Source organism: Symsagittifera roscoffensis, chromosome 5 (genome assembly GCF_963678635.1).
Source record: "Symsagittifera roscoffensis chromosome 5, txSymRosc1.1, whole genome shotgun sequence".
NCBI lineage: Eukaryota > Metazoa > Xenacoelomorpha > Acoela > Convolutidae > Symsagittifera > Symsagittifera roscoffensis.
This window is the reverse complement of record NC_087066.1, coordinates 40,558,290-40,584,665: the sequence shown is the minus strand read 5'-3', so window position 1 is coordinate 40,584,665 and position 26,376 is coordinate 40,558,290.

Genomic DNA, 26,376 nt, shown 5'->3' with positions numbered 1-26,376 from the left:
AGTGACACAAGTTTCAATCATCAAAGAAAAACTTTTTAGGTACACAACACCCACTAATAAGGGTTGGGAGGAGGAAGAAGAGGGGAGTACTGATTATAACAGCTAATCAAAACACAAAATAAGAGTGACACAAGTTTTAATCATCAAAGAAAAATATTCAAGGTACACACAACCCACTAATCAGGGTTGGGAGGAGAAAGAAGAGGGAGTACGGATAAAAAGAAAAGCTATTCAAAACACAAAAAAAGAGTGACACAAGTTTCAATCATCAAAGAAAAACTTTTTAGGTACACAACACCCACTAATAAGGGTTGGGAGGAGGAAGAAGAGGGGAGTACTGATTATAACAGCTAATCAAAACACAAAAAAAGAGTGACACAAGTTTTAATCATCAAAAAAAATCATTCAAGGTACACATCACCCACTAATCAGGGTTGGGAGGAAAAAGAAGAGGGGAGTACTGATGAAAGCAGCCATTCAAAACACAAAATAAAAGAGAGACAGGTTTCAATCATCAAAGAAAAATGTTCAAGGTACACTCCACCCACTAATCAAGGTTGGCAAGAAAAAGAAGAGGGGAGTACGGATGAAAGCAGCTATTCCAAACACGGCAAAAGAGTGACACAAGTTTCATTCATCAAGGAAAAACGTTCAAGGTACACAGTATCCACTAATCAGGGTTGGGAGGAGAAAGAAGAGGGGAGTACGGATGAAAGCAGCTATTCCAAACACAAAATAGAGTGACACAAACTTCAGTCATCTCAGAAAAATTTTCAAGGTACACACCATCCACTAATCAGTGTTGGGAGGAGAAAGAAGAGGGGAGTACGGATGAAAGCAGCTAATCCAAACAGAAAATAAGAGTGACACAAGTTTCAATCATCAAAGAAAAACTTTTTAGGTACACAACACCCACTAATAAGGGTTGGGAGGAGGAAGAAGATGGGAGTACTGATTATAACAGCTAATCAAAACACAAAATAAGAGTGACACAAGTTTTAATCATCAAAGAAAAATATTCAAGGTACACACAACCCACTAATCAGGGTTGGGAGGAGAAAGAAGAGGGAGTACGGATAAAAAGAAAAGCTATTCAAAACACAAAAAAAGAGTGACACAAGTTTCAATCATCAAAGAAAAACGTTCAAGGTACATTCCACCCACTAATCAAGGTTGGCAGGAAAAAGAAGAGGGAAGCACTGATGAAAGCAGCTATTCAAAACACAAAATAAGAGTAACACAAGTTTCAATCATCAAAGAAAAACATTCAAGGTACACACCACCCACTAATCAGGGTTGGGAGGAAAAAGAATAGGGGAGTACTGATTAAAGCAGCCATTCAAAACACAAAATAAAAGAGACACAAGTTTCAGTCATCAAAGAAAATCCTTCAAGATACACACCACCCACTAATCATGTGTGGGAGGAAAAAGAAGAAAGAGTATTGAAGAAAGCAGCTTTTCAAAACACAAAATGAGAGTAACACAAGTTTCAATCATCAAAGAAAAACATTTAAGGTACACACCACCCACTAAACAGGTATGGGAGGAAAAATAAGAGGGGAGTAATGATGAAAGCAGCCATTCAAAACACAAAATAAAAGAGACACAAGTTTTAATCATCAAAAAAAATCATTCAAGGTACACATCACCCACTAATGAGGGTTGGGAGGAAAAAAAATAGGGGAGCACTGATGAAAGCATCCATTCAAAACACAAAATAAAAGAGACACGAGTTTCAGTCATCAAAGAAAATCCTTCAAGATACACACCACCCACTAATCATGTGTGGGAGGAAAAATAAGAGGGTAGTAATGAAGAAAGCAGCTATTCAAAAGAAGAGGGGAGTACGGATGAAAGCAGCTATTCCAAACACGGCAAAAGAGTGACACAAGTTTCATTCATCAAGGAAAAACGTTCAAGGTACACACTATCCACTAATCAGGGTTGGGAGGAGAAAGAAGAGGGGAGTACGGATGAAAGCAGCTATTCCAAACACAAAATAGAGTGACACAAACTTCAGTCATCTCAGAAAAATTTTCAAGGTACACACCATCCACTAATCAGTGTTGGGAGGAGAAAGAAGAGGGGAGTACGGATGAAAGCAGCTAATCCAAACAGAAAATAAGAGTGACACAAGTTTCAATCATCAAAGAAAAACTTTTTAGGTACACAACACCCACTAATAAGGGTTGGGAGGAGGAAGAAGATGGGAGTACTGATTATAACAGCTAATCAAAACACAAAATAGGAGTGACACAAGTTTTAATCATCAAAGAAAAATATTCAAGGTACACACAACCCACTAATCAGGGTTGGGAGGAGAAAGAAGAGGGAGTACGGATAAAAAGAAAAGCTATTCAAAACACAAAAAAAGAGTGACACAAGTTTCAATCATCAAAGAAAAACGTTCAAGGTACATTCCACCCACTAATCAAGGTTGGCAGGAAAAAGAAGAGGGAAGCACTGATGAAAGCAGCTATTCAAAACACAAAATAAGAGTAACACAAGTTTCAATCATCAAAGAAAAACATTCAAGGTACACACCACCCACTAATCAGGGTTGGGAGGAAAAAGAATAGGGGAGTACTGATTAAAGCAGCCATTCAAAACACAAAATAAAAGAGACACAAGTTTTAATCATCAAAGAAAATCCTTCAAGATACACACCACCCACTAATCATGTGTGGGAGGAAAAATAAGAGGGTAGTAATGAAGAAAGCAGCTATTCAAAACAAAATAAGAGTGACACAAGTTTCAATCATCGAAAAAATATTCAAGGTACACACCACCCACTAAACAGGTATGGGAGGAAAAAGAAGAGGGGAGTAATGATGAAAGCAGCAACTAAAAACACAAAATGAGAGTAACAGAAGTTTCAATCATCAAAGAACAACATTCAAGGTACACACCACCCACTAATCGGGGTTGGGATGAAAAAGAAGAGGAGAGTACTGATGAAAGCAGCCATTCAAAACACAAAATAAAAGAGACACAAGTTTTAATCATCAAAAAAAAATCATTCAAGGTACACACCACCCACTAATGAGGGTTGGGAGGAAAAAGAATAGGGGAGTACTGATGAAAGCAGCCATTCAAAACACAAAATAAAAGAGACACGAGTTTCAGTCATCAAAGAAAATCCTTCAAGATACACACCACCCACTAATCATGTGTGGGAGGAAAAATAAGAGGGTAGTAATGAAGAAAGCAGCTATTCAAAACAAAATAAGAGTGACACAAGTTTCAATCATCAAAGAAAAATATTCAAGGTACACACCACCCACTAAACAGGTATGGGAGGAAAAAGAAGAGGGGATTAATGATGAAAGCAGCAACTCAAAACACAAAATGAGAGTAACAGAAGTTTCAATCATCAAAGAACAACATTCAAGGTACACACCACCCACTAATCGGGGTTGGGATGAAAAAGAAGAGGAGAGTACTGATGAAAGCAGCCCTTCAAAACACAAAATAAAAGAGACACAAGTTTCAGTCATCAGAGAAAAACATTCGAGGTACACACCACCCACTAAACAGGTATGGGAGGAAAAAGAAGAGGGAAGTAATGATGAAAGCAGCAACTCAAAACACAAAATGAGAGTAACAAAAGTTTCAATCATCAAAGAACAACATTCAAGGTACACACCACCCACTAATCGGGGTTGGGATGAAAAAGAAGAGGAGAGTACTGATGAAAGCAGCTATTCAAAAAACAAAATAAAAGAGAAACAAGTTTCAATCATCAAAGAAAATCATTCAAGGTACACACCACCCACTAATCAGGGTTGGGAGAAAAAAAAATAGGGGAGTACTGATGAAAGCAGCCATTCAAAACACAAAATAAAAGAGACACAAGTTTCAGTCATCAAAGAAAAACATTCGAGGTACACACCATCCACTAATCAGGGTTGGGAGGAAAAAAAAATAGGGGAGTACTGATGAAAGCAGCTATTCAAAAAAAAATAAGAGTGACACAAGTTTCAAACATCAACGAAAACATTCAAGGTACACACCATCCACTAATCAGAGTTGGGATGAAAAAGAACAGGAGAGTACTGATGAAAGCAGATATTCAAAAAACAAAATAAAAGAGACACAAGTTTCAATCATCAAAGAAAATCATTCAAGGTGCACAACACCCACTAATCAGGGTTGGGAGGAAAAAAAATAGGGGAGTACTGATGAAAGCAGCCGTTCAAAACACAAAATAAAAGAGACACAAGTTTCAGTCTTCAAAGAAAACCTTTCAAGAGGCACACCACCCACTAATCATGTGTGGTAGGAAAAAAAGAGGGGATTAATGAAGAAAGCAGCTATTCAAAAAAAAATAAGAGTGACACAAGTTTCAAACATCAACGAAAACATTCAAGGTACACACCATCCACTAATCAGAGTTGGGAGGAGAAAGAAGAGGGGAGTACGGATGAAAGCAGCTATTCACAACACAAAATAAAAGAGACACAAGTTTCAATCATCAAAGAAAATCATTCAAGGTACACACCACCCACTAATCAGGGTTGGGAGGAAAAAAATAGGGGAGTACTGATGAAAGCAGCCATTCAAAACACAAAATAAAAGAGACACAAGTTTCAGTCATCAAAGAAAAACATTCGAGGTACACAACATCCACTAATCAGGGTTGGGAGGAAAAAAAAATAGGGGAGTACTGATGAAAGCAGCTATTCAAAAAAAAATAAGAGTGACACAAGTTTCAAACATCAACGAAAACATTCAAGGTACACACCATCCACTAATCAGAGTTGGGATGAAAAAGAACAGGAGAGTACTGATGAAAGCAGCCATTCAAAAAACAAAATAAAAGAGACACAAGTTTCAATCATCAAAGAAAATCATTCAAGGTGCACACCACCCACTAATCAGGGTTGGGAGGAAAAAAAAATAGGGGAGTACTGATGAAAGCAGCCGTTCAAAACACAAAATAAAAGAGACACAAGTTTCAGTCTTCAAAGAAAACCTTTCAAGAGGCACACCACCCACTAATCATGTGTGGTAGGAAAAAAAGACGGGAGTAATGAAGAAAGCAGCTATTCAAAAAAAAAATAAGAGTGACACAAGTTTCAAACATCAACGAAAACATTCAAGGTACACACCATCCACTAATCAGAGTTGGGAGGAGAAAGAAGAGGGGAGTACGGATGAAAGCAGCTATTCACAACACAAAATAAAAGAGACACAAGTTTCAATCATCAAAAAAAAACATTCAAGGTACACATCACCCACTAATCAGGTCAGGTAGGAAAAAAAGAGGGGAGTAATGATTGAAGCAGCTATTCAAAACACAAAATAAAAGTGACACACGTTTCAATCATCAAAGAAAAACATTCAAGGTACACACGCATCCCACTAATCAGGTGGTGGAGGAAAAAGAAGAGGGGAGTAATGATGAAAGCAGCTAATCAAAACACAAAAAAAGAGTGACACAAGTTTCAATCATCAAAAAAAAACGTTCAATTTACACTCCACCCACTAATCAAAGTTGGCAATAAAAAGAAGAGGGAAGTACTGAATAAAGCAGCTATTCAACACACAAAATAAGAGTGACACAAGTTTCAATCATCAAAGAATAACATTGTAGGTACACACCATCCACTAATAAGGGTTGGCAAGAAAAAGAAGAGGGAAGTACTAAATAAAGCATCTATTCAAAACACAAAACAAAAGTGACACAAGTTTTAATCATCAAAGAAAAACATTCAAGGTACACACAACCCACTAATCAGGGTTGGGAGGAGAAAGAAGAGGTGAGTACGGATAAAAAGGAAAGCTATTCAAAACACAAAAAAAGCGACACAAGTTTCAATCATCAAAGAAAATCATTCAAGGTACACACCACCCACTAATCAGGTGTGGGAGGAAAAACAAGAGGGGAGAAATGATGAAAGCAGCAGTTCAAAACACAATATAAAAGTGACACAAGTTTCAATCATCAAAAAAAATCATTCAAGTTACACACCACCCATTAATCAGGTGTGGGAGGAAAAACAAGATGGGAGAAATGATGAAAGCAGCAATTCAAAACACAAAATAAAAGTAACACAAGTTTCAAACATCAAAGAGAATCATTCAAGGTACACACCACGCACTAATCAGGGTTGGGAGGAGAAAGAAGAGGGGAGTACGGATAAAAAGGAAAGCTATTCAAAACACAAAAAAAAGCGACACAAGTTTCAATCATCAAAGAAAATCATTCAAGGTACACACTACCCACTAATCAGGTGTGGGAGGAAAAACAAGAGGGGAGAAATGATAAAAGCAGCAATTCAAAACACAAAATAAAAGTAACACAAGGAGAATCAAAGAGAATCATTCAAGGTACACACCACGCACTAATCAGGGTTGGGAGGAGAAAGAAGAGGGGAGTACGGATAAAAAGGAAAGCTATTCAAAACACAAAAAAAAGCGACACAAGTTTCAATCATCAAAGAAAATCATTCAAGGTACACACCACCCACTAATCAGGTGTGGGAGGAAAAACAAGAGGGGAGAAATGATAAAAGCAGCAATTCAAAACACAAAATAAAAGTAACACAAGGAAAATCAAAGAGAATCATTCAAGGTACACACCACGCACTAATCAGGGTTGGGAGGAGAAAGAAGAGGGGAGTACGGATAAAAAGGAAAGCTATTCAAAACACAAAAAAAAGCGACACACGTTTCAATCATCAAAGAAAATCATTCAAGGTACACACCACCCACTAATCAGGTGTGGGAGGAAAAACAAGAGGGGAGAAATGATAAAAGCAGCAATTCAAAACACAAAATAAAACTGACACAAGTTTCAATCATCAAAGAAAATCATTCAAGGTACACACGACCCACTAATCAGGTGTGGGAGGAAAAACAAGATGGGAGAAATGATGAAAGCAGCAGTTCAAAACACAATATAAAAGTGACACAAGTTTCAATCATCAAAAAAAATCATTCAAGTTACACACCACCCATTAATCAGGTGTGGGAGGAAAAACAAGATGGGAGAAATGATGAAAGCAGCTATTCAAAACACAAAATAAAAGAGACACAAGTTTCAATCATCAAAGAGAATCATTCAAGGTACACACCACGCACTAATCAGGGTTGGGAGGAGAAAGAAGAGGGGAGTACGGATAAAAAGGAAAGCTATTCAAAACACAAAAAAAGCGACACAAGTTTCAATCATCAAAGAAAATCATTCAAGGTACACACCACCCACTAATCACGTGTGGGAGGAAAAACAAGAGGGGAGAAACGATAAAAGCAGCAATTCAAACACAAAATAAAACTGACACAAGTTTCAATCCTCAATGAAAATCATTCAAGGTACATTCCACTCACTAAACAGGTGTGGGAGGAAAACGAAGAGGGTAGTACTGATGAAAGAAGCAATTCAAAACACAAAATAAAAGTGACACAAGGTTCAATCATCAAAGAAAATCATTCAAGGTACACACCAACCATTAATCAGGTGTGGGAGGAAAAACAAGATGGGTGAAATGATGAAAGCAGCAATTCAAAACACAAAATAAAAGTCACACAAGTTTCAAACATCAAAGAGAATCATTCAAGGTACACACCACGCACTAATCAGGGTTGGGAGGAGAAAAAAGAGGGGAGTACGGATAAAAAGGAAAGCTATTCAAAACACAAAAAAAAGCGACACAAGTTTCAATCATCAAAGAAAGTCATTCAAGGTACACACCACCTACTAATCAGGTGTGGGAGGAAAAACAAGAGGGGAGAAATGATGAAAGCAGCAATTCAAAACACAAAATAAAAGTGACACAAGTTTCAATCATCAATGAAAATCATTCAAGGTACATTCCACTCACTAAACAGGTGTGGGAGGAAAACGAAGAGGGTAGTACTGATGAAAGCAGCTATTCAAAACACAAAATGAGAGTAACCCAAGTTTCAATCATCAAAGAAAAATATTCAAGGTACACACAACCCACTGATCAGGTGTGGGAGGAAAAACAAGAGGGGAGAAATGATGAAAGAAGCAATTCAAAACACAAAATAAAAGTGACACAAGGTTCAATCATCAAAAAAAATCATTCAAGTTACACACCACCCATTAATCAGGTGTGGGAGGAAAAACAAGATGGGAGAAATGATGAAAGCAGCAATTCAAAACACAAAATAAAAGTAACACAAGTTTCAAACATCAAAGAGAATCATTCAAGGTACACACCACGCACTAATCAGGGTTGGGAGGAGAAAGAAGAGGGGAGTACGGATAAAAAGGAAAGCTATTCAAAACACAAAAAAAGCGACACAAGTTTCAATCATCAAAGAAAATCATTCAAGGTACACACCACCCACTAATCAGGTGTGGGAGGAAAAACAAGAGGGGAGAAATGATGAAAGCAGCAATTCAAAACACAAACTAAAACTGACACAAGTTTCAATCATCAATGAAAATCATTCAAGGTACATTCCACTCACTAAACAGGTGTGGGAGGAAAACGAAGAGGGTAGTACTGATGAAAGCAGCTATTCAAAACACAAAATGAGAGTAACCCAAGTTTCAATCATCAAAGAAAAATATTCAAGGTACACACAACCCACTGATCAGGTGTGGGAGGAAAAACAAGAGGGTAGAAATGATGAAAGAAGCAATTCAAAACACAAAATAAAAGTGACACAAGGTTCAATCATCAAAAAAAATCATTCAAGTGACACACCACCCATTAATCAGGTGTGGGAGGAAAAACAAGATGGGAGAAATGATGAAAGCAGCAATTCAAAACACAAAATAAAAGTAACACAAGTTTCAAACATCAAAGAGAATCATTCAAGGTACACACCACGCACTAATCAGGGTTGGGAGGAGAAAGAAGAGGGGAGTACGGATAAAAAGGAAAGCTATTCAAAACACAAAAAAAGCGACACAAGTTTCAATCATCAAAGAAAATCATTCAAGGTACACACCACCCACTAATCAGGTGTGGGAGGAAAAACAAGAGGGGAGAAATGATAAAAGCAGCAATTCAAAACACAAAATAAAACTGACACAAGTTTCAATCATCAATGAAAATCATTCAAGGTACATTCCACTCACTAAACAGGTGTGGGAGGAAAACGAAGAGGGTAGTACTGATGAAAACAGCTATTCAAAACACAAAATGAGAGTAACCCAAGTTTCAATCATCAAAGAAAAACTTTCAAGGTACACACAACCCACTGATCAGGTGTGGGAGGAAAAACAAGAGGGGAGAATTGATGAAAGAAGCAATTCAAAACACAAAATGAAAGTGACACAAGGTTCAATCATCAAAGAAAATCATTCAAGGTACACACCACCCATTAATCAGGTGTGGGAGGAAAAACAAGATGGGAGAAATGATGAAAGCAGCAATTCAAAACACAAAATAAAAGTAACACAAGTTTCAAACATCAAAGAGAATCATTCAAGGTACACACCACGCACTAATCAGGGTTGGGAGGAGAAAGAAGAGGGGAGTACGGATAAAAAGGAAAGCTATTCAAAACACAAAAAAAAGCGACACAAGTTTCAATCATCAAAGAAAGTCATTCAAGGTACACACCACCTACTAATCAGGTGTGGGAGGAAAAACAAGAGGGGAGAAATGATGAAAGCAGCAATTCAAAACACAAAATAAAAGTGACACAAGTTTCAATCATCAATGAAAATCATTCAAGGTACATTCCACTCACTAAACAGGTGTGGGAGGAAAACGAAGAGGGTAGTACTGATGAAAGCAGCTATTCAAAACACAAAATGAGAGTAACCCAAGTTTCAATCATCAAAGAAAAACATTCAAGGTACACACAACCCACTGATCAGGTGTGGGAGGAAAAACAAGAGGGGAGAAATGATGAAAGAAGCAATTCAAAACACAAAATAAAAGTGACACAAGGTTCAATCATCAAAGAAAATCATTCAAGGTACACACCACCCAATCATCAGGTGTGGGAGGAAAAACAAGATAGGAGAAATGATGAAAGCAGCAATTCAAAACACAAAATAAAAGTGACACAAGTTTCAAACATCAAAAAAAAACTCAAGGTACACACAACCCACTGATCAGGGTTGGGAAGAAAAACAAGGGGGAGTACTGATGAAAGCAGCCATTCAAAAATTACAAAATAAAAGTAACACAAGTTTCAATCATCAAAGAAAATCATTCAAGGTACACACCACGCACTAATCAGGGTTGGGAGGAGAAAGAAGAGGGGAGTACGGATAAAAAGGAAAGCTATTCAAAACACAAAAAAAGCGACACAAGTTTCAATCATCAAAGAAAGTCATTCAAGGTACACACCACCTACTAATCAGGTGTGGGAGGAAAAACAAGAGGGGAGAAATGATGAAAGCAGCAATTCAAAACACAAAATAAAAGTGACACAATTTTCAATCATCAATGAAAATCATTCAAGGTACATTCCACTCACTAAACAGGTGTGGGAGGAAAACGAAGAGGGTAGTACTGATGAAAGCAGCTATTCAAAACACAAAATGAGAGTAACCCAAGTTTCAATCATCAAAGAAAAACATTCAAGGTACACACAACCCACTGATCAGGTGTGGGAGGAAAAACAAGAGGGGAGAAATGATGAAAGAAGCAATTCAAAACACAAAATAAAAGTGACACAAGGTTCAATCATCAAAGAAAATCATTCAAGGTACACACCACCCAATCATCAGGTGTGGGAGGAAAAACAAGATAGGAGAAATGATGAAAGCAGCAATTCAAAACACAAAATAAAAGTGACACAAGTTTCAAACATCAAAAAAAAACTCAAGGTACACACAACCCACTGATCAGGGTTGGGAGGAAAAACAAGGGGGAGTACTGATGAAAGCAGCCATTCAAAAATTACAAAATAAAAGAGACACAAGTTTCAATCATCAAAGAAAATCATTCAAGGTACACACCACCCACTAATCAGGGTTGAGAGGAGAAAGAAGAGGTGAGTACGGATAAAAAGGAAAGCTATTCAAAACACAAAAAAGCGACACAAGTTTCAATCATCAAAGAAAATCATTCAAGGTACACACCACCCACTAATCAGGTGTGGGAGGAAAAACAAGAGGGGAGAAATGATGAAAGCAGCAATTCAAAACACAAAATAAAAGTGACACAAGTTTCAATCATCAAAGAAAATCATTCAAGGTATATTCCACTCACTAAACAGGTGTGGGAGGAAAACGAAGAGGGTAGTAATGATGAAAGCAGCTATTCAGAACACAAAATGAGAGTAACACAAGTTTCAATCATCAAAGAAAAACATTCAAGGTACACAAAACCCACTGATCAGGTTTGGGAGGAAAAACAAGAGGGGAGTACTGATGAAAGCAGCCATTCAAAACACAAAAAAAAAGAGACACAAGTTTCAACCATCAAAGAAAATAATTCAAGGTACACACCACCCACTAATCAGGTGTGGGAGGAAAAACAAGAGGGGTGAAATGATGAAAGCAGCAATTCAAAACACAAAATAAAAGTGACACAGGTTTCAATCATCAAAGAAAAACATTCAAGGTACACACCATCCAATAATCAGGGTTGGGAGGAGAAAGAAGAGGGGGGTACTGATGATAGTAGCTATTTAAAACACAAAATAAAAGTGGCACAATTTTCAATCATAAAAAAACATTCAAGGTACACACCACCCATTAATCAGGTGTGGGAGGAAAAAGAAGAGGGGAATAATGATGAAAGCAGCTATTCAAAACACAAAATAAGAGTGACACAAATTTCAATCATCAAAGAAAAATATTCAAGGTACACACATGCCACTAATCAGGATTGGGAGGAAAAAGAAGAGGGGAGTAATAATGAAAGCAGCTATTCAAAACACAAAATAAAAGTGGCACAATTTTCAATCATCAAAAAAAAAAATTCAAGGTACACACCACCCACTAATCAGGTGTGGGAGGAAAAAGAAGAGGGGAATAATGATGAAAGCAGCTATTCAAAACACAAAATAAGAGTGACACAAATTTCAATCATCAAAGAAAAATATTCAAGGTACACACAAGCCACTAATCAGGTCTGGGAGGAAAAAGAAGAGGGGAGAAATGATGAAAGCAGCTATTCAAAACACAAAAAAAAGAATACACAAGTTTCAATCATCACAGAAAATCATTCAAGGGACACACCACTCACTAATCAAGTGTGGAAGGAAAAAGAAGAGGGGAGTAATGATGAAAGCAGCTATTCAAAACACAAAACAAAAGAGACACAAGTTTCAATCATCAAAGAAAAACATTCTAGGTACACGCCACCCACTAACCAGGGTTGGGAGGAGAAAGAAGAGGGGAGTAATGATGAAAACAGCCATTCAAAACACAAAATAAAGAGACACAAGTTTCAATCATCAAAAAAAAACATTCAAGTTACACACCACCCACTAATGAGGTGTAGGAGGAAAAAAGAGATGGTAGTAATGATGGAAGCAGCTAATCAAAACACAAAATAAAAGAGACACAAATTTCAATAATCAAAGAAAAACATTCTAGGTACACACCACCCACTAACCAGGGTTGGGTGGAAAAAGAAGAGGGGAGTAATGATGAAAGCAGCCATTCAAAACACAAAAAAAAGAGACACAAGTTTCAATCATCAAAAAAAAACATTCAGTTACACACCGCCCACTAATGAGGTGTAGGAGGAATCAAGAGATGGAGTATTGATGGAAGCAGCTAATCAAAACACAAAATAAGAGTGACACAAGTTTCAATCATCAAAGAAAAACATTCAAAGTACACACCATCCATTAATCAGGGTTGGGAGGAAAAAGAAGAGGAGAGTAATGATGAAAGCAGCTATTCAAAACTCAAATTAAAAGAGACACAGCTTTCAATCATCAAAGAAAAACATTCTAGGTACACAACACCCACTAACCAGGGTTGGGAGGAAAAAGAAGAGGGGAGTAATGATGAAAGCAGCCATTCAAAACACAAAATAAGGGTGACAAAACTTTCAATCATCGAAGAAAAACATTCAAGATACACATCACCCACTAATCAGGTGTGGGAGGAAAAAGAGGATGGGAGTAATGATGAAAGCAGCTATTCAAAACTCAAAATAAAAAAGACACAACTTTCAATCATAAAAGAAAAACATTCTAGGTATACAACACCCACTAACCAGGTTTGGGAGGAAAAAGAAGAGGGGAGTAATGATGAAAGCAGCCATTCAAAACACAAAATAAGAGTTACAAAGATTTCAATCATCGAAGAAAAACATTCAAGGTACACATCACCCACTAATCAGGTGTGGGAGAAAAAAGAGGATGGGAGTAATGATGAAAGCAGCTATTCAAAACACAAAACAAAAGAGACACAAGTTTCAATCATCAAAGAAAAACATTTTAGGTACACACCACCCACTAAACAGAGTTGGGAAAAAGAAGAGGGGAGTAATGATGAAAGCAGCCATTCAAAATACAAAATAAAGAGACACAAGTTTCAATCATCAAAGAAAAACATTCAAGGTACACACCACCCACTAATGAGGTGTAGGAGGAAAAAAGAGAGGGGAACAATGATGAAAGCAGCTATTCAAAACACAAAATAAAAAAGACACAACTTTCAATCATCAAAGAAAAACATTCTAGGTACACAACACCCACTAACCAGGGTTGGGAGGAAAAAGAAGTGGGGAGTAATGATGAAAGCAGCCATTCAAAACACAAAATAAGAGTGACAAAATTTTCAATCATCGAAGAAAAACATTCAAAGTACACATCACCCACTAATCAGGTGTGGGAGGAAAAAGAAGATGGGAACAATGATGAAAGCAGCTATTCAAAACACAAAATAAAAAAGACACAACTTTCAATCATCAAAGAAAAACATTCAAGATACACACCACCCACTAATGAGGCGTAGGAGGAAAAAAGAGAGGGGAATAATGATGAAAGCAGCTATTCAAAAAACAAAATGAGAGTGACACAAATTTCAATCAGCAAAAGAAAACATTCAAGGTGCACACAAGCCACTAATCAGGATTGGGAGGAAAAAGAACATGGGAGTAATGATGAAAGCAGCTATTCAAAACACAAAATAAAAAAGACACAACTTTCAATCATCAAAGAAAAACATTCTAGGTACACACCAGCAGCCACTAACCAGGGTTGGGAGGAAAAAGAAGAGGGGAGTAATGATGAAAGCAGCCATTCAAAACACAAAATAAAGAGACACAAGTTTCAATCATCAAAGAAAAACATTCAAGATACACACCACCCACTAATGAGGCGTAGGAGGAAAAACGAGAGGGGAATAATGATGAAAGCAGCTATTCAAAAAACAAAATGAGAGTGACACAAAATTCAAACTCAAATTAAAAGAGACACAGCTTTCAATCATCAAAGAAAAACATTCTAGGTACACAACACCCACTAACCAGGGTTGGGAGGAAAAAGAAGAGGGGAGTAATGATGAAAGCAGCCATTCAAAACACAAAATAAGGGTGACAAAACTTTCAATCATCGAAGAAAAACATTCAAGATACACATCACCCACTAATCAGGTGTGGGAGGAAAAAGAGGATGGGAGTAATGATGAAAGCAGCTATTCAAAACTCAAAATAAAAAAGACACAACTTTCAATCATAAAAGAAAAACATTCTAGGTATACAACACCCACTAACCAGGGTTGGGAGGAAAAGAAGAGGGGAGTAATGATGAAAGCAGCCATTCAAAACACAAAATAAGAGTTACAAAAATTTCAATCATCGAAGAAAAACATTCAAGGTACACATCACCCACTAATCAGGTGTGGGAGAAAAAAGAGGATGGGAGTAATGATGAAAGCAGCTATTCAAAACACAAAACAAAAGAGACACAAGTTTCAATCATCAAAGAAAAACATTTTAGGTACACACCACCCACTAAACAGAGTTGGGAAAAAGAAGAGGGGAAAAATGATGAAAGCAGCCATTCAAAATACAAAATAAAGAGACACAAGTTTCAATCATCAAAGAAAAACATTCAAGGTACACACCACCCACTAATGAGGTGTAGGAGGAAAAAAGAGAGGGGAACAATGATGAAAGCAGCTATTCAAAACACAAAATAAAAAAGACACAACTTTCAATCATCAAAGAAAAACATTCTAGGTACACAACACCCACTAACCAGGGTTGGGAGGAAAAAGAAGTGGGGAGTAATGATGAAAGCAGCCATTCAAAACACAAAATAAGAGTGACAAAATTTTCAATCATCGAAGAAAAACATTCAAAGTACACATCACCCACTAATCAGGTGTGGGAGGAAAAAGAAGATGGGAACAATGATGAAAGCAGCTATTCAAAACACAAAATAAAAAAGACACAACTTTCAATCATCAAAGAAAAACATTCAAGATACACACCACCCACTAATGAGGCGTAGGAGGAAAAACGAGAGGGGAATAATGATGAAAGCAGCTATTCAAAAAACAAAATGAGAGTGACACAAAATTCAATCAGCAAAAGAAAACATTCAAGGTGCACACAAGCCACTAATCAGGATTGGGAGGAAAAAGAACATGGGAGTAATGATGAAAGCAGCTATTCAAAACAAAAAAAAAGAGAATACACAAGTTTCAATCATCAAAGAAAAACATTCAAGGTAAACACCACCCACTAATCAGGGTTGGAAGGAAAAAGAAGAGGGAAGTAATTATGAAAGCAGCCATTCAAAACACAAAATAAAAAAGACACAACTTTCAATCATCAAAGAAAAACATTCTAGGTACACACCAGCCACTAACCAGGGTTGGGAGGAAAAATAAGAGGGGAGTAATGATGAAAGCAGCCATTCAAAACACAAAATAAAGAGACACAAGTTTCAATCATCAAAGAAAAACATTCAAGATACACACCACCCACTAATGAGGCGTAGGAGGAAAAACGAGAGGGGAATAATGATGAAAGCAGCTATTCAAAAAACAAAATGAGAGTGACACAAAATTCAATCAGCAAAAGAAAACATTCAAGGTGCACACAAGCCACTAATCAGGATTGGGAGGAAAAAGAACATGGGAGTAATTATGAAAGCAGCCATTCAAAACACAAAATAAAGAGTCACAAGTTTCAATCATCAAAGAAAAACATTCAACGTACACACCACCCACTAATGAATTGTAGGAGGAAAAAAGAGAGGTGAGTACTGATGAAAGCAGCTAATCAAAACACAAAATAAGAGTGACACAAGTTTCAATCAACAAAGAAAAACATTCAAGGTACATACCACCCACTAATCAGGGTTGGGAGGAAAAAGAAAAGGGGAGTAATGATAAAAGCATCTACTCAAAACACAAATAAAAAGAGACACAAATTTCAACCATCAAAGAAAAACTTTCAAGGTACACATCACCCACTAATCAGGTGGGGGAGGAAAAAGAAGAGGGGAGTGATGATGAAAGCAGCTATTCAAAACACAAAATAAAAGAGACACAAATTTCAATCATCAACAAAAAACATTCAAGGTACACAACACGCACTAATCAGGGTTGGGAGGAAAAATAGGAGGGGGGTAATGATGAAAGCAGCCATTCAAAACAAAAAATAAAGAGACACAAGTTTCAATCATCAAAGAAAAACATGCAAGGTACATACCACCAACTAATGAGGTTTAGGAGGAAAAAAGAGAGGGCAGTAATGATGAAAGCAGCTAATCAAAACACAAAATAAGAGTGACACAGGTTTCAATCATCAAAGAAAAACATTCAAGGTACACACCATTCACTAATCAGGGTTGTAAGGAAAAAGAAGAAGGCAGTAATGATGAAAGCAGCCATTCAAAACAGAAAATAAAAGAGACACAAGTTTCAGTCATCAAAGGAAAACATTCAAGTTAACCACCACCCACTAATCAGGTGTGGGAGGAAAACGAAGAGGGGAGTAATGATGAAAGCAGCTATTCAAAACACAAAATAAGGAGACACAATTTTCAATCAAGAAAGAAAAACTTTCAAGGTACACACCACCCACTAATCAGGGTTGGGAGGAAAAAGAAAAGGGGAGTAATGATAAAAGCATCTACTCAAAACACAAATAAAAAGAGACACAAATTTCAATCATCAAAGAAAAACTTTCAAGGTACACACCACCCACTAATCAGGTGGGGGAGGAAAAAGAAGAGGGGAGTGATGATGAAAGCAGCTATTCAAAACACAAAATAAAAGAGACACAAATTTCAATCATCAACGAAAAACATTCAAGGTACACAACACCCACTAATGAATTGTAGGAGGAAAAAAGAGAGGTGAGTACTGATGAAAGCAGCTAATCAAAACACAAAATAAGAGTGACACAAGTTTCAATCAACAAAGAAAAACATTCAAGGTACACACCACCCACTAATCAGGGTTGGGAGGAAAAAGAAAAGGGGAGTAATGATAAAAGCATCTACTCAAAACACAAATAAAAAGAGACACAAATTTCAATCATCAAAGAAAAACTTTCAAGGTACACACCACCCACTAATCAGGTGGGGGAGGAAAAAGAAGAGGGGAGTGATGATGAAAGCAGCTATTCAAAACACAAAATAAAAGAGACACAAATTTCAATCATCAACGAAAAACATTCAAGGTACACAACACCCACTAATCAGGGTTGGGAGGAAAAATAGGAGGGGGGGTAATGATGAAAGCAGCCATTCAAAACAAAAAATAAAGAGACACAAGTTTCAATCATCAAAGAAAAACATGCAAGGTACATACCACCAACTAATGAGGTTTAGGAGGAAAAAAGAGATGGCAGTAATGATGAAAGCAGCTAATCAAAACACAAAATAAGAGTGACACAGGTTTCAATCATCAAAGAAAAACATTCAAGGTACACACCATTCACTAATCAGGGTTGTAAGGAAAAAGAAGAAGGTGGTAATGATGAAAGCAGCCATTCAAAACAGAAAATAAAAGAGACACAAGTTTCAGTCATCAAAGGAAAACATTCAAGTTAACCACCACCCACTAATCAGGTGTGGGAGGAAAACGAAGAGGGGAGTAATGATGAAAGCAGCTATTCAAAACACAAAATAAGGAGACACAATTTTCAATCAACAAAGAAAAACTTTCAAGGTACACACCACCCACTAATCAGGTGGGGGAGTAAAAAGAAGAGAGGGGAGTCATGATGAAAGCAGCTATTCAAAACACAAAATAAAAGAGACACAAGTTTCAATCATCAAAAAAACATTCAAGGTACACACCAATCACTAATCAAGTGTGGGAGGAAAACGAAGAGGGGAGTAATGTTGAAAGCAGCCATTCAAAACAGAAAATAAAAGAGACACAAGTTTCAGTCATCAAAGGAAAACATTCAAGTTAACCACCACCCACTAATCAGGTGTGGGAGGAAAACGAAGAGGGGAGTAATGATGAAAGCAGCTATTCAAAACACAAAATAAGGAGACACAATTTTCAATCAAGAAAGAAAAACTTTCAAGGTACACACCACCCACTAATCAGGGTTGGGAGGAAAAAGAAAAGGGGAGTAATGATAAAAGCATCGACTCAAAACACAAATAAAAAGAGACACAAATTTCAATCATCAAAGAAAAACTTTCAAGGTACACACCACCCACTAATCAGGTGGGGGAGGAAAAAGAAGAGGGGAGTGATGATGAAAGCAGCTATTCAAAACACAAAATAAAAGAGACACAAATTTCAATCATCAACGAAAAACATTCAAGGTACACAACACCCACTAATGAATTGTAGGAGGAAAAAAGAGAGGTGAGTACTGATGAAAGCAGCTAATCAAAACACAAAATAAGAGTGACACAAGTTTCAATCAACAAAGAAAAACATTCAAGGTACACACCACCCACTAATCAGGGTTGGGAGGAAAAAGAAAAGGGGAGTAATGATAAAAGCATCTACTCAAAACACAAATAAAAAGAGACACAAATTTCAATCATCAAAGAAAAACTTTCAAGGTACACACCACCCACTAATCAGGTGGGGGAGGAAAAAGAAGAGGGGAGTGATGATGAAAGCAGCTATTCAAAACACAAAAATAAAAGAGACACAAATTTCAATCATCAACGAAAAACATTCAAGGTACACAACACCCACTAATCAGGGTTGGGAGGAAAAATAGGAGGGGGGGTAATGATGAAAGCAGCCATTCAAAACAAAAAATAAAGAGACACAAGTTTCAATCATCAAAGAAAAACATGCAAGGTACATACCACCAACTAATGAGGTTTAGGAGGAAAAAAGAGAGGGCAGTAATGATGAAAGCAGCTAATCAAAACACAAAATAAGAGTGACACAGGTTTCAATCATCAAAGAAAAACATTCAAGGTACACACCATTCACTAATCAGGGTTGTAAGGAAAAAGAAGAAGGCAGTAATGATGAAAGCAGCCATTCAAAACAGAAAACAAAAGAGACACAAGTTTCAGTCATCAAAGGAAAACATTCAAGTTAACCACCACCCACTAATCAGGTGTGGGAGGAAAACGAAGAGGGGAGTAATGATGGAAGCAGCTATTCAAAACACAAAATAAGGAGACACAATTTTCAATCAACAAAGAAAAACTTTCAAGGTACACACCACCCACTAATCAGGTGGGGGAGTAAAAAGAAGAGAGGGGAGTCATGATGAAAGCAGCTATTCAAAACACAAAATAAAAGAGACACAAGTTTCAATCATCAAAAAAACATTCAAGGTACACACCAATCACTAATCAAGTGTGGGAGGAAAACGAAGAGGGGAGTAATGTTGAAAGCAGCTATTCAAAACACAAAATAAAAGAGACACAATTTTAAATCATCAAAGAAAAGCTTTCAAGGTACACACTACCCACTAATCAGGTCAGGTAAGAAATAAAGAGGGGAGTAATGATGGAAGCAGCTATTCAAAACACAAAATAAAAGAGACACAAGTTTCAATTATCAAAGAAAAACTTTCAAGGTACACACGCACCCCACTAATCAGGTGGTGGAGGAAAAAGAAGAGGGGAGTAATGATGAAAGCAGCTATTAAAAACACAAAATAAAAGAGACACAGTTTACAATCATCATGGAAAAACAGTCAAGAAACACACCACCCACTAATCAGGTGGGGGAGGAAAAAGAAGAGAGAGTAATGATGAAAGCAGCTATTCAAAACACAAAATAAAAGAGACACAAGTTTCAATCATCAAAAAAAAACATTCAAGGTACACACCACCCACTAATTAGGTCAGGTAAGGAAAAAAAGAGGGGAGTAATGATGGAAGCAGCTATTCAAAACACAAAATAAAAGAGACACAATTTTCAATCAACAAAGAAAAACTTTCAAGGTACACACCACCCACTAATCAGGTGGGGGAGGAAAAAGAAGAGGGGAGTAATGATGAAAGCAGCTATTCAAAACACAAAATAAAAGAGACACAAGTTTCAATCATCAAAAAAACATTCAAGGTACACACCACCCACTAATCAGGTCACGTAGGAAAAAAAGAGGGGAGTAATGATGGAAGAAGCTATTCAAAACACAAAATAAAAGAGACACAAGTTTCAATTATCAAAGAAAAACTTTCAAGGTACACACGCATCCCACTAATCAGGTGGTGGAGGAAAAAGAAGAGGGGACTAATGATGAAAGCAGCTATTGAAAACACAAAATAAAAGAGACACATTTTTCAATCATCATAGAAAAACATTCAAGAAACACACCACCCACTAATCAGGTGGGGGAAGAAAAAGAAGAGAGAGTAATGATGAAAGCAGCTATTCAAAACACAAAATAAAAGGGACACAAGTTTCAATCATCAAAGAAAAACTTTCATGGTACACACCACCCACTAATCAGGGTTGGGAGGAAAAAGAAGAGGGCAGTAATGATGAAAGCAGCCACTCAAAACACAAAATTAAACAGATACAAATTTATACCATGAAAGAAAATTTTTCAAGGTCCACACCACCTACTAATCAGGTATGGGAGGAAAACGAAGAGGAGAGGAACGGTGAAAGCAGCTATTCAAGACACAAAATAAAAGTGACACACGTTTCAATCATCAAAGAAAAACATTCAAGGTACACACCAACCACTAATCAGGGTTGGGAGGAAAAGGAAGAGGGGATTAATGATGAAAGCAGCCATTCAAAACACAAAATGAAAGAAACACAAGTTTCAATCATCAAAGAAAAAAATTCAAGCTACACACCACCCAATAATCAGGGTTGGGAGGAAAAAGAAGAGGGCAGTAATGATGAAAGCAGCCACTCAAAAAGACAAAATTAAAGAGATACAAGTTTATACCATCAAAGAAAATTTTTCAAGGTACACACCACCTACTAATCAGGTATGAGAGGAAAACGAAGAGGGGACTAATTATAAAAGCTGCTATTCAAAACCCAAAATAAAAGAGACACAAATTTCAATCATCAAAGAAAAACATTCAAGGTACACACCAACCGCTAATCAGGTGGGGGAGGAAAAAGAAGAGGGGAGTAATGATGAAAGCAGCTATTCAAAATACAAAATAAAAGAGACACAAGTTTCGATCATCAAAGAAAAACATTGAAGATACACACCACCCACTAATCAGGGTTGGGAGGAAAATGAAGAGGGGATTAATGATGAAAGCAGCTATTCAAACACAAAATAAAAGAGACATAAGTTTCAATCATCAAAGAAAAACATTCAAGGTACACACCAACCACTAATCAGGGTTGGGAGGAAAAGGAAGAGGGGATTAATGATGAAAGCAGCCATTCAAAACACAAAATGAAAGAAACACAAGTTTCAATCATCAAAGAAAAAAATTCAAGCTAAACACCACCCACTAATCAGGGTTGGGAGGAAAAAGAAGAGGGCAGTAATGATGAAAGCAGCCACTCAAAACACAAAATTAAAGAGATACAAGTTTATACCATCAAAGAAAATTTTTCAAGGTACATACCGTCTACTAATCAGGTGTGGGAGGAAAACGAAGAGGGGACTAATTATAAAAGCTGCTATTCAAAACCCAAAATAAAAGAGACACAAATTTCAATCATCAAAGAAAAACATTCAAGGTACACAGCAACCGCTAATCAGGTGGGGGAGGAAAAAGAAGAGGGGAGTAATGATGAAAGCAGCTATTCAAAATACAAAATAAAAGAGACACAAGTTTCGATCATCAAAGAAAAACATTGAAGATACACACCACCCACTAATCAGGGTTGGGAGGAAAATGAAGAGGGGAGTAATGATGAAAGCAGCTATTCAAAACACAAAATAAAAGAGACATAAGTTTCAATCATCAAAGAAAAACATACAAGGTACACACCACCCTTTTATCCGGTGAGGGAGGAAAAAGAAGAGGGGAGTAAGGATGAAAGCAGCTATTCAAAATACAAAGTAAAAGATACACAACGTTCAATCATCAAAGGAAAACTTTCAAGTTACCCAACACCCACTAATCAGCTATGGGAGGAAAACGAAGAGGGGAGTAATGTTGAAAGCAGCTATTCAAAACACAAAACAAAAGAGACCCAATTTTCAATCATCAAAGAAAAACTTTCAAGGTACACACCACCCACTAATCAGGTCAGGTAGGAAAAAAAGTGGGGAGCAATGATGGAAGCAGCTATTCAAAACACAAAATAAAAGAGACACAAGTTTCAATTATCAAAGAAAAACATTCAAGGTACACACGCAGCCCACTAATCAGGTGGTGGAGGAAAAAGAAGAGGGGAGTAATGATGAAAGCAGCTATTCAAAATACAAATTAAAAGAGACAGAGTTTTCAATCATCATAGAAAAACAGTCAAGAAACACACCACCCACTAATCAGGTGGGGCAGGAAAAGAAGAGAGAGTAATGATGAAAGCAGCTATTCAAAACACAAAATAAAAGAGACACAAGTTTCAATCATCAAAAAAAAACATTCAAGGTACACACCACCCACTAATCAGGTCAGGTAGGAAAAAAAGAGGGGAGTAATGATGGAAGCAGCTATTCAAAACACAAAATAAAAGAGACACAATTTTCAATCAACAAAGAAAAACTTTCAAGGTACACACCACCCACTAATCAGGTGGGGGAGGAAAAAGAAGAGGGGAGTAATGATGAAAGCAGCTATTCAAAACACAAAATAAAAGAGACACAAGTTTCAATCATCACAAAAACATTCAAGGTACACACCACCCACTAATCAGGTCAGGTAGGAAAAAAAGAGGGGAGTAACGATGGAAGCAGCTATTCAAAACACAAAATAAAAGAGACACAAGTTTCAATTATCAAAGAAAAACTTTCAAGGTACACACGCATCCCACTAATCAGGTGGTGGAGGAAAAAGAAGAGGGGAGTAATGATGAAAGCAGCTATTCAAAACACAAAATAAAAGAGACACAGTTTTCAATCATCATTGAAAAACATTCAAGAAACACACCACTCACTAATCAGGTGGGGGAGGAAAAAGAAGAGAGAGTAATGATGAAAGCAGCTATTCAAAATACAAAATAAAAGAGACACAAGTTTTGATCATCAAAGAAAAACATTGAAGATACACACCACCCACTACACACCACCCACAGAAGAGAGAAAAAAAGAGGGGAGTAATGATGGAAGCAGCTATTCAAAACACAAAATAAAAAAGACACAATTTTCAATCAACAAAGAGAAACTTTCAAGGTACACACCACCCACTAATCAGGTGGGGGAGGAAAAAGAAGAGGGGACTAATTATAAAAGCTGCTATTCAAAACCCAAAATGAAAGAGACACAAATTTCAATCATCAAAGAAAAACATTCAAGGTACACACCAACCGCTAATCAGGTGGGGGAGGAAAAAGAAGAGGGGAGTAATGATGAAAGCAGCTATTCAAAATACAAAATAAAAGAGACACAAGTTTTGATCATCAAAGAAAAACATTGAAGATACACACCACCCACTAATCAGGGTTGGGAGGAAAATGGAGAGGGGAGTAATGATGAAAGCAGCTATTCAAAACACAAAATAAAAGAGACATAAGTTTCAATCATCAAAGAAAAACATACAAGGTACACACCACCCTTTTATCCGGTGAGGGAGGAAAAAGAAGAGGGGAGTAATAATGGAAGCAGCTATTCAAAACACAAAATAAAAGAGACACAATTTTCAATCATCAAAGAAAAACTTTCAAGGTACACACCACCCACTAATCAGGTGGGGGAGGAAAAAGAAGAGGGGAGTAATGATGAAAGCAGCTATTCAAAACACAAAATAAAAGAGACACAAGTTTCAATCATCACAAAAACATTCAAGGTTCACACCACCCACTAATCAGGTCAGGTAGGAAAAAAAGAGGGGAGTAACGATGGAAGCAGCTATTCAAAACACAAAATAAAAGAGACACAAGTTTCAATTATCAAAGAAAATTTTCAAGGTACAACGCATCCCACTAATCAGGTGGTGGAGGAAAAAGAAGAGGGGAGTAATGATGAAAGCAGCTATTCAAAACACACAAAAAAAGAGACACAGTTTTCAATAATCATTGAAAAACATTCAAGAAACACACCACTCACTAATCAGGTGGGGGAGGAAAAAGAAGAGAGAGTAATGATGAAAGCAGCTATTCAAAACACAAAATAAAAGAGACATAGTTTTCAATCATCAAAGAAAAACATTCATGGTACACACCACCCACTAATCAGGGTTGGGAGGGAAAAGAAGAGGGCAGTATTGATGAAAGCAGCCACTCAAAACACAAAATTAAAGAGATATAAATTTATATCATCAAAGAAATTTTTTCAAGGTACACACCACCTACTAATCAGGTATAGGAGGAAAACGAAGCGGAGAGTAACGATGAAAGCAGCTATTCAAAACACAAAATAAAAGTGACACACGTTTCAATCATCAAAGAAAAACATTAAAGGTACACACGCATCCCACTAATCAGGTGGTGGAGGAAAAAGAAGAGGAGAGTAATGATGAAAGCAGCTATTCAAAACACAAAATAAAAGAGACACAGTTTTCAATCATCAAAGAAAAACATTCATGGTACACACCACCCACTAATCAGGGTTGGGAGGAAAAAGAAGAGGGCAGTATTGATGAAAGCAGCCACTCAAAACTCAAAATTAAAGAGATACAAATTTATATTATCAAAGAAAATTTTTCAAGGTACACACCACCTACTAATCAGTTATGAGAGGAAAACGAAGAGGAGAGTAACGATGAAAGCAGCTATTCAAAACACAAAATAAAAGTGACACACGTTTCAATCATCAAAGAAAAACATTCAAGGTACACACCACCCACTAATTAAGGTTGGGAGGAAAAGGAAGAGGGGACTAATGATAAAAGCTGCTATTCAAAACCCAAAATAAAAAAGACACAAATTTCAATCATCAAAGAAAAACATTCAAGGTACACACCAACCGCTAATCAGGTGGGGGAGGAAAAAGAAGAGGGGAGTAATGATGAAAGTAGCTATTCAAAATACAAAATAAAAGAGACACAAGTTTCGATCATCAAAGAAAAACCTTGAAGATACACACCACCCACTAATCAGGGTTGGGAGGAAAAAGAAGAGGAGAGTAATGATGAAAGCAGCTATTCAAAACACAAAATAAAAGAGACACAGTTTTCAATCATCAAAGAAAAACATTCATGGTACACACCACCCACTAATCAGGGTTGGGAGGAAAAAGAAGAGGGCAGTATTGATGAAAGCAGCCACTCAAAACTCAAAATTAAAGAGATACAAATTTATATTATCAAAGAAAAACATTCAAGGTACACACCAACCGCTAATCAGGTGGGGGAGGAAAAAGAAGAGGGGAGTAATGATGAAAGCAGCTATTCAAAATACAAAATAAAAGAGACACAAGTTTCGATCATCAAAGAAAAACCTTGAAGATACACACCACCCACTAATCAGGGTTGGGAGGAAAAAGAAGAGGAGAGTAATGATGAAAGCAGCTATTCAAAACACAAAATAAAAAAGACACAAATTTCAATCATCAAAGAAAAACATTCAAGGTACACACCAACCGCTAATCAGGTGGGGGAGGAAAAAGAAGAGGGGAGTAATGATGAAAGCAGCTATTCAAAACACAAAATAAAAGTGACACACGTTTCAATCATCAAAGAAAAACATTCAAGGTACACACCACCCACTAATTAAGGTTGGGAGGAAAAGGAAGAGGGGACTAATGATAAAAGCTGCTATTCAAAACCCAAAATAAAAAAGACACAAATTTCAATCATCAAAGAAAAACATTCAAGGTACACACCAACCGCTAATCAGGTGGGGGAGGAAAAAGAAGAGGGGAGTAATGATGAAAGCAGCTATTCAAAATACAAAATAAAAGAGACACAAGTTTCGATCATCAAAGAAAAACCTTGAAGATACACACCACCCACTAATCAGGGTTGGGAGGAAAAAGAAGAGGAGAGTAATGATGAAAGCAGCTATTCAAAACACAAAATAAAAAAGACACAAATTTCAATC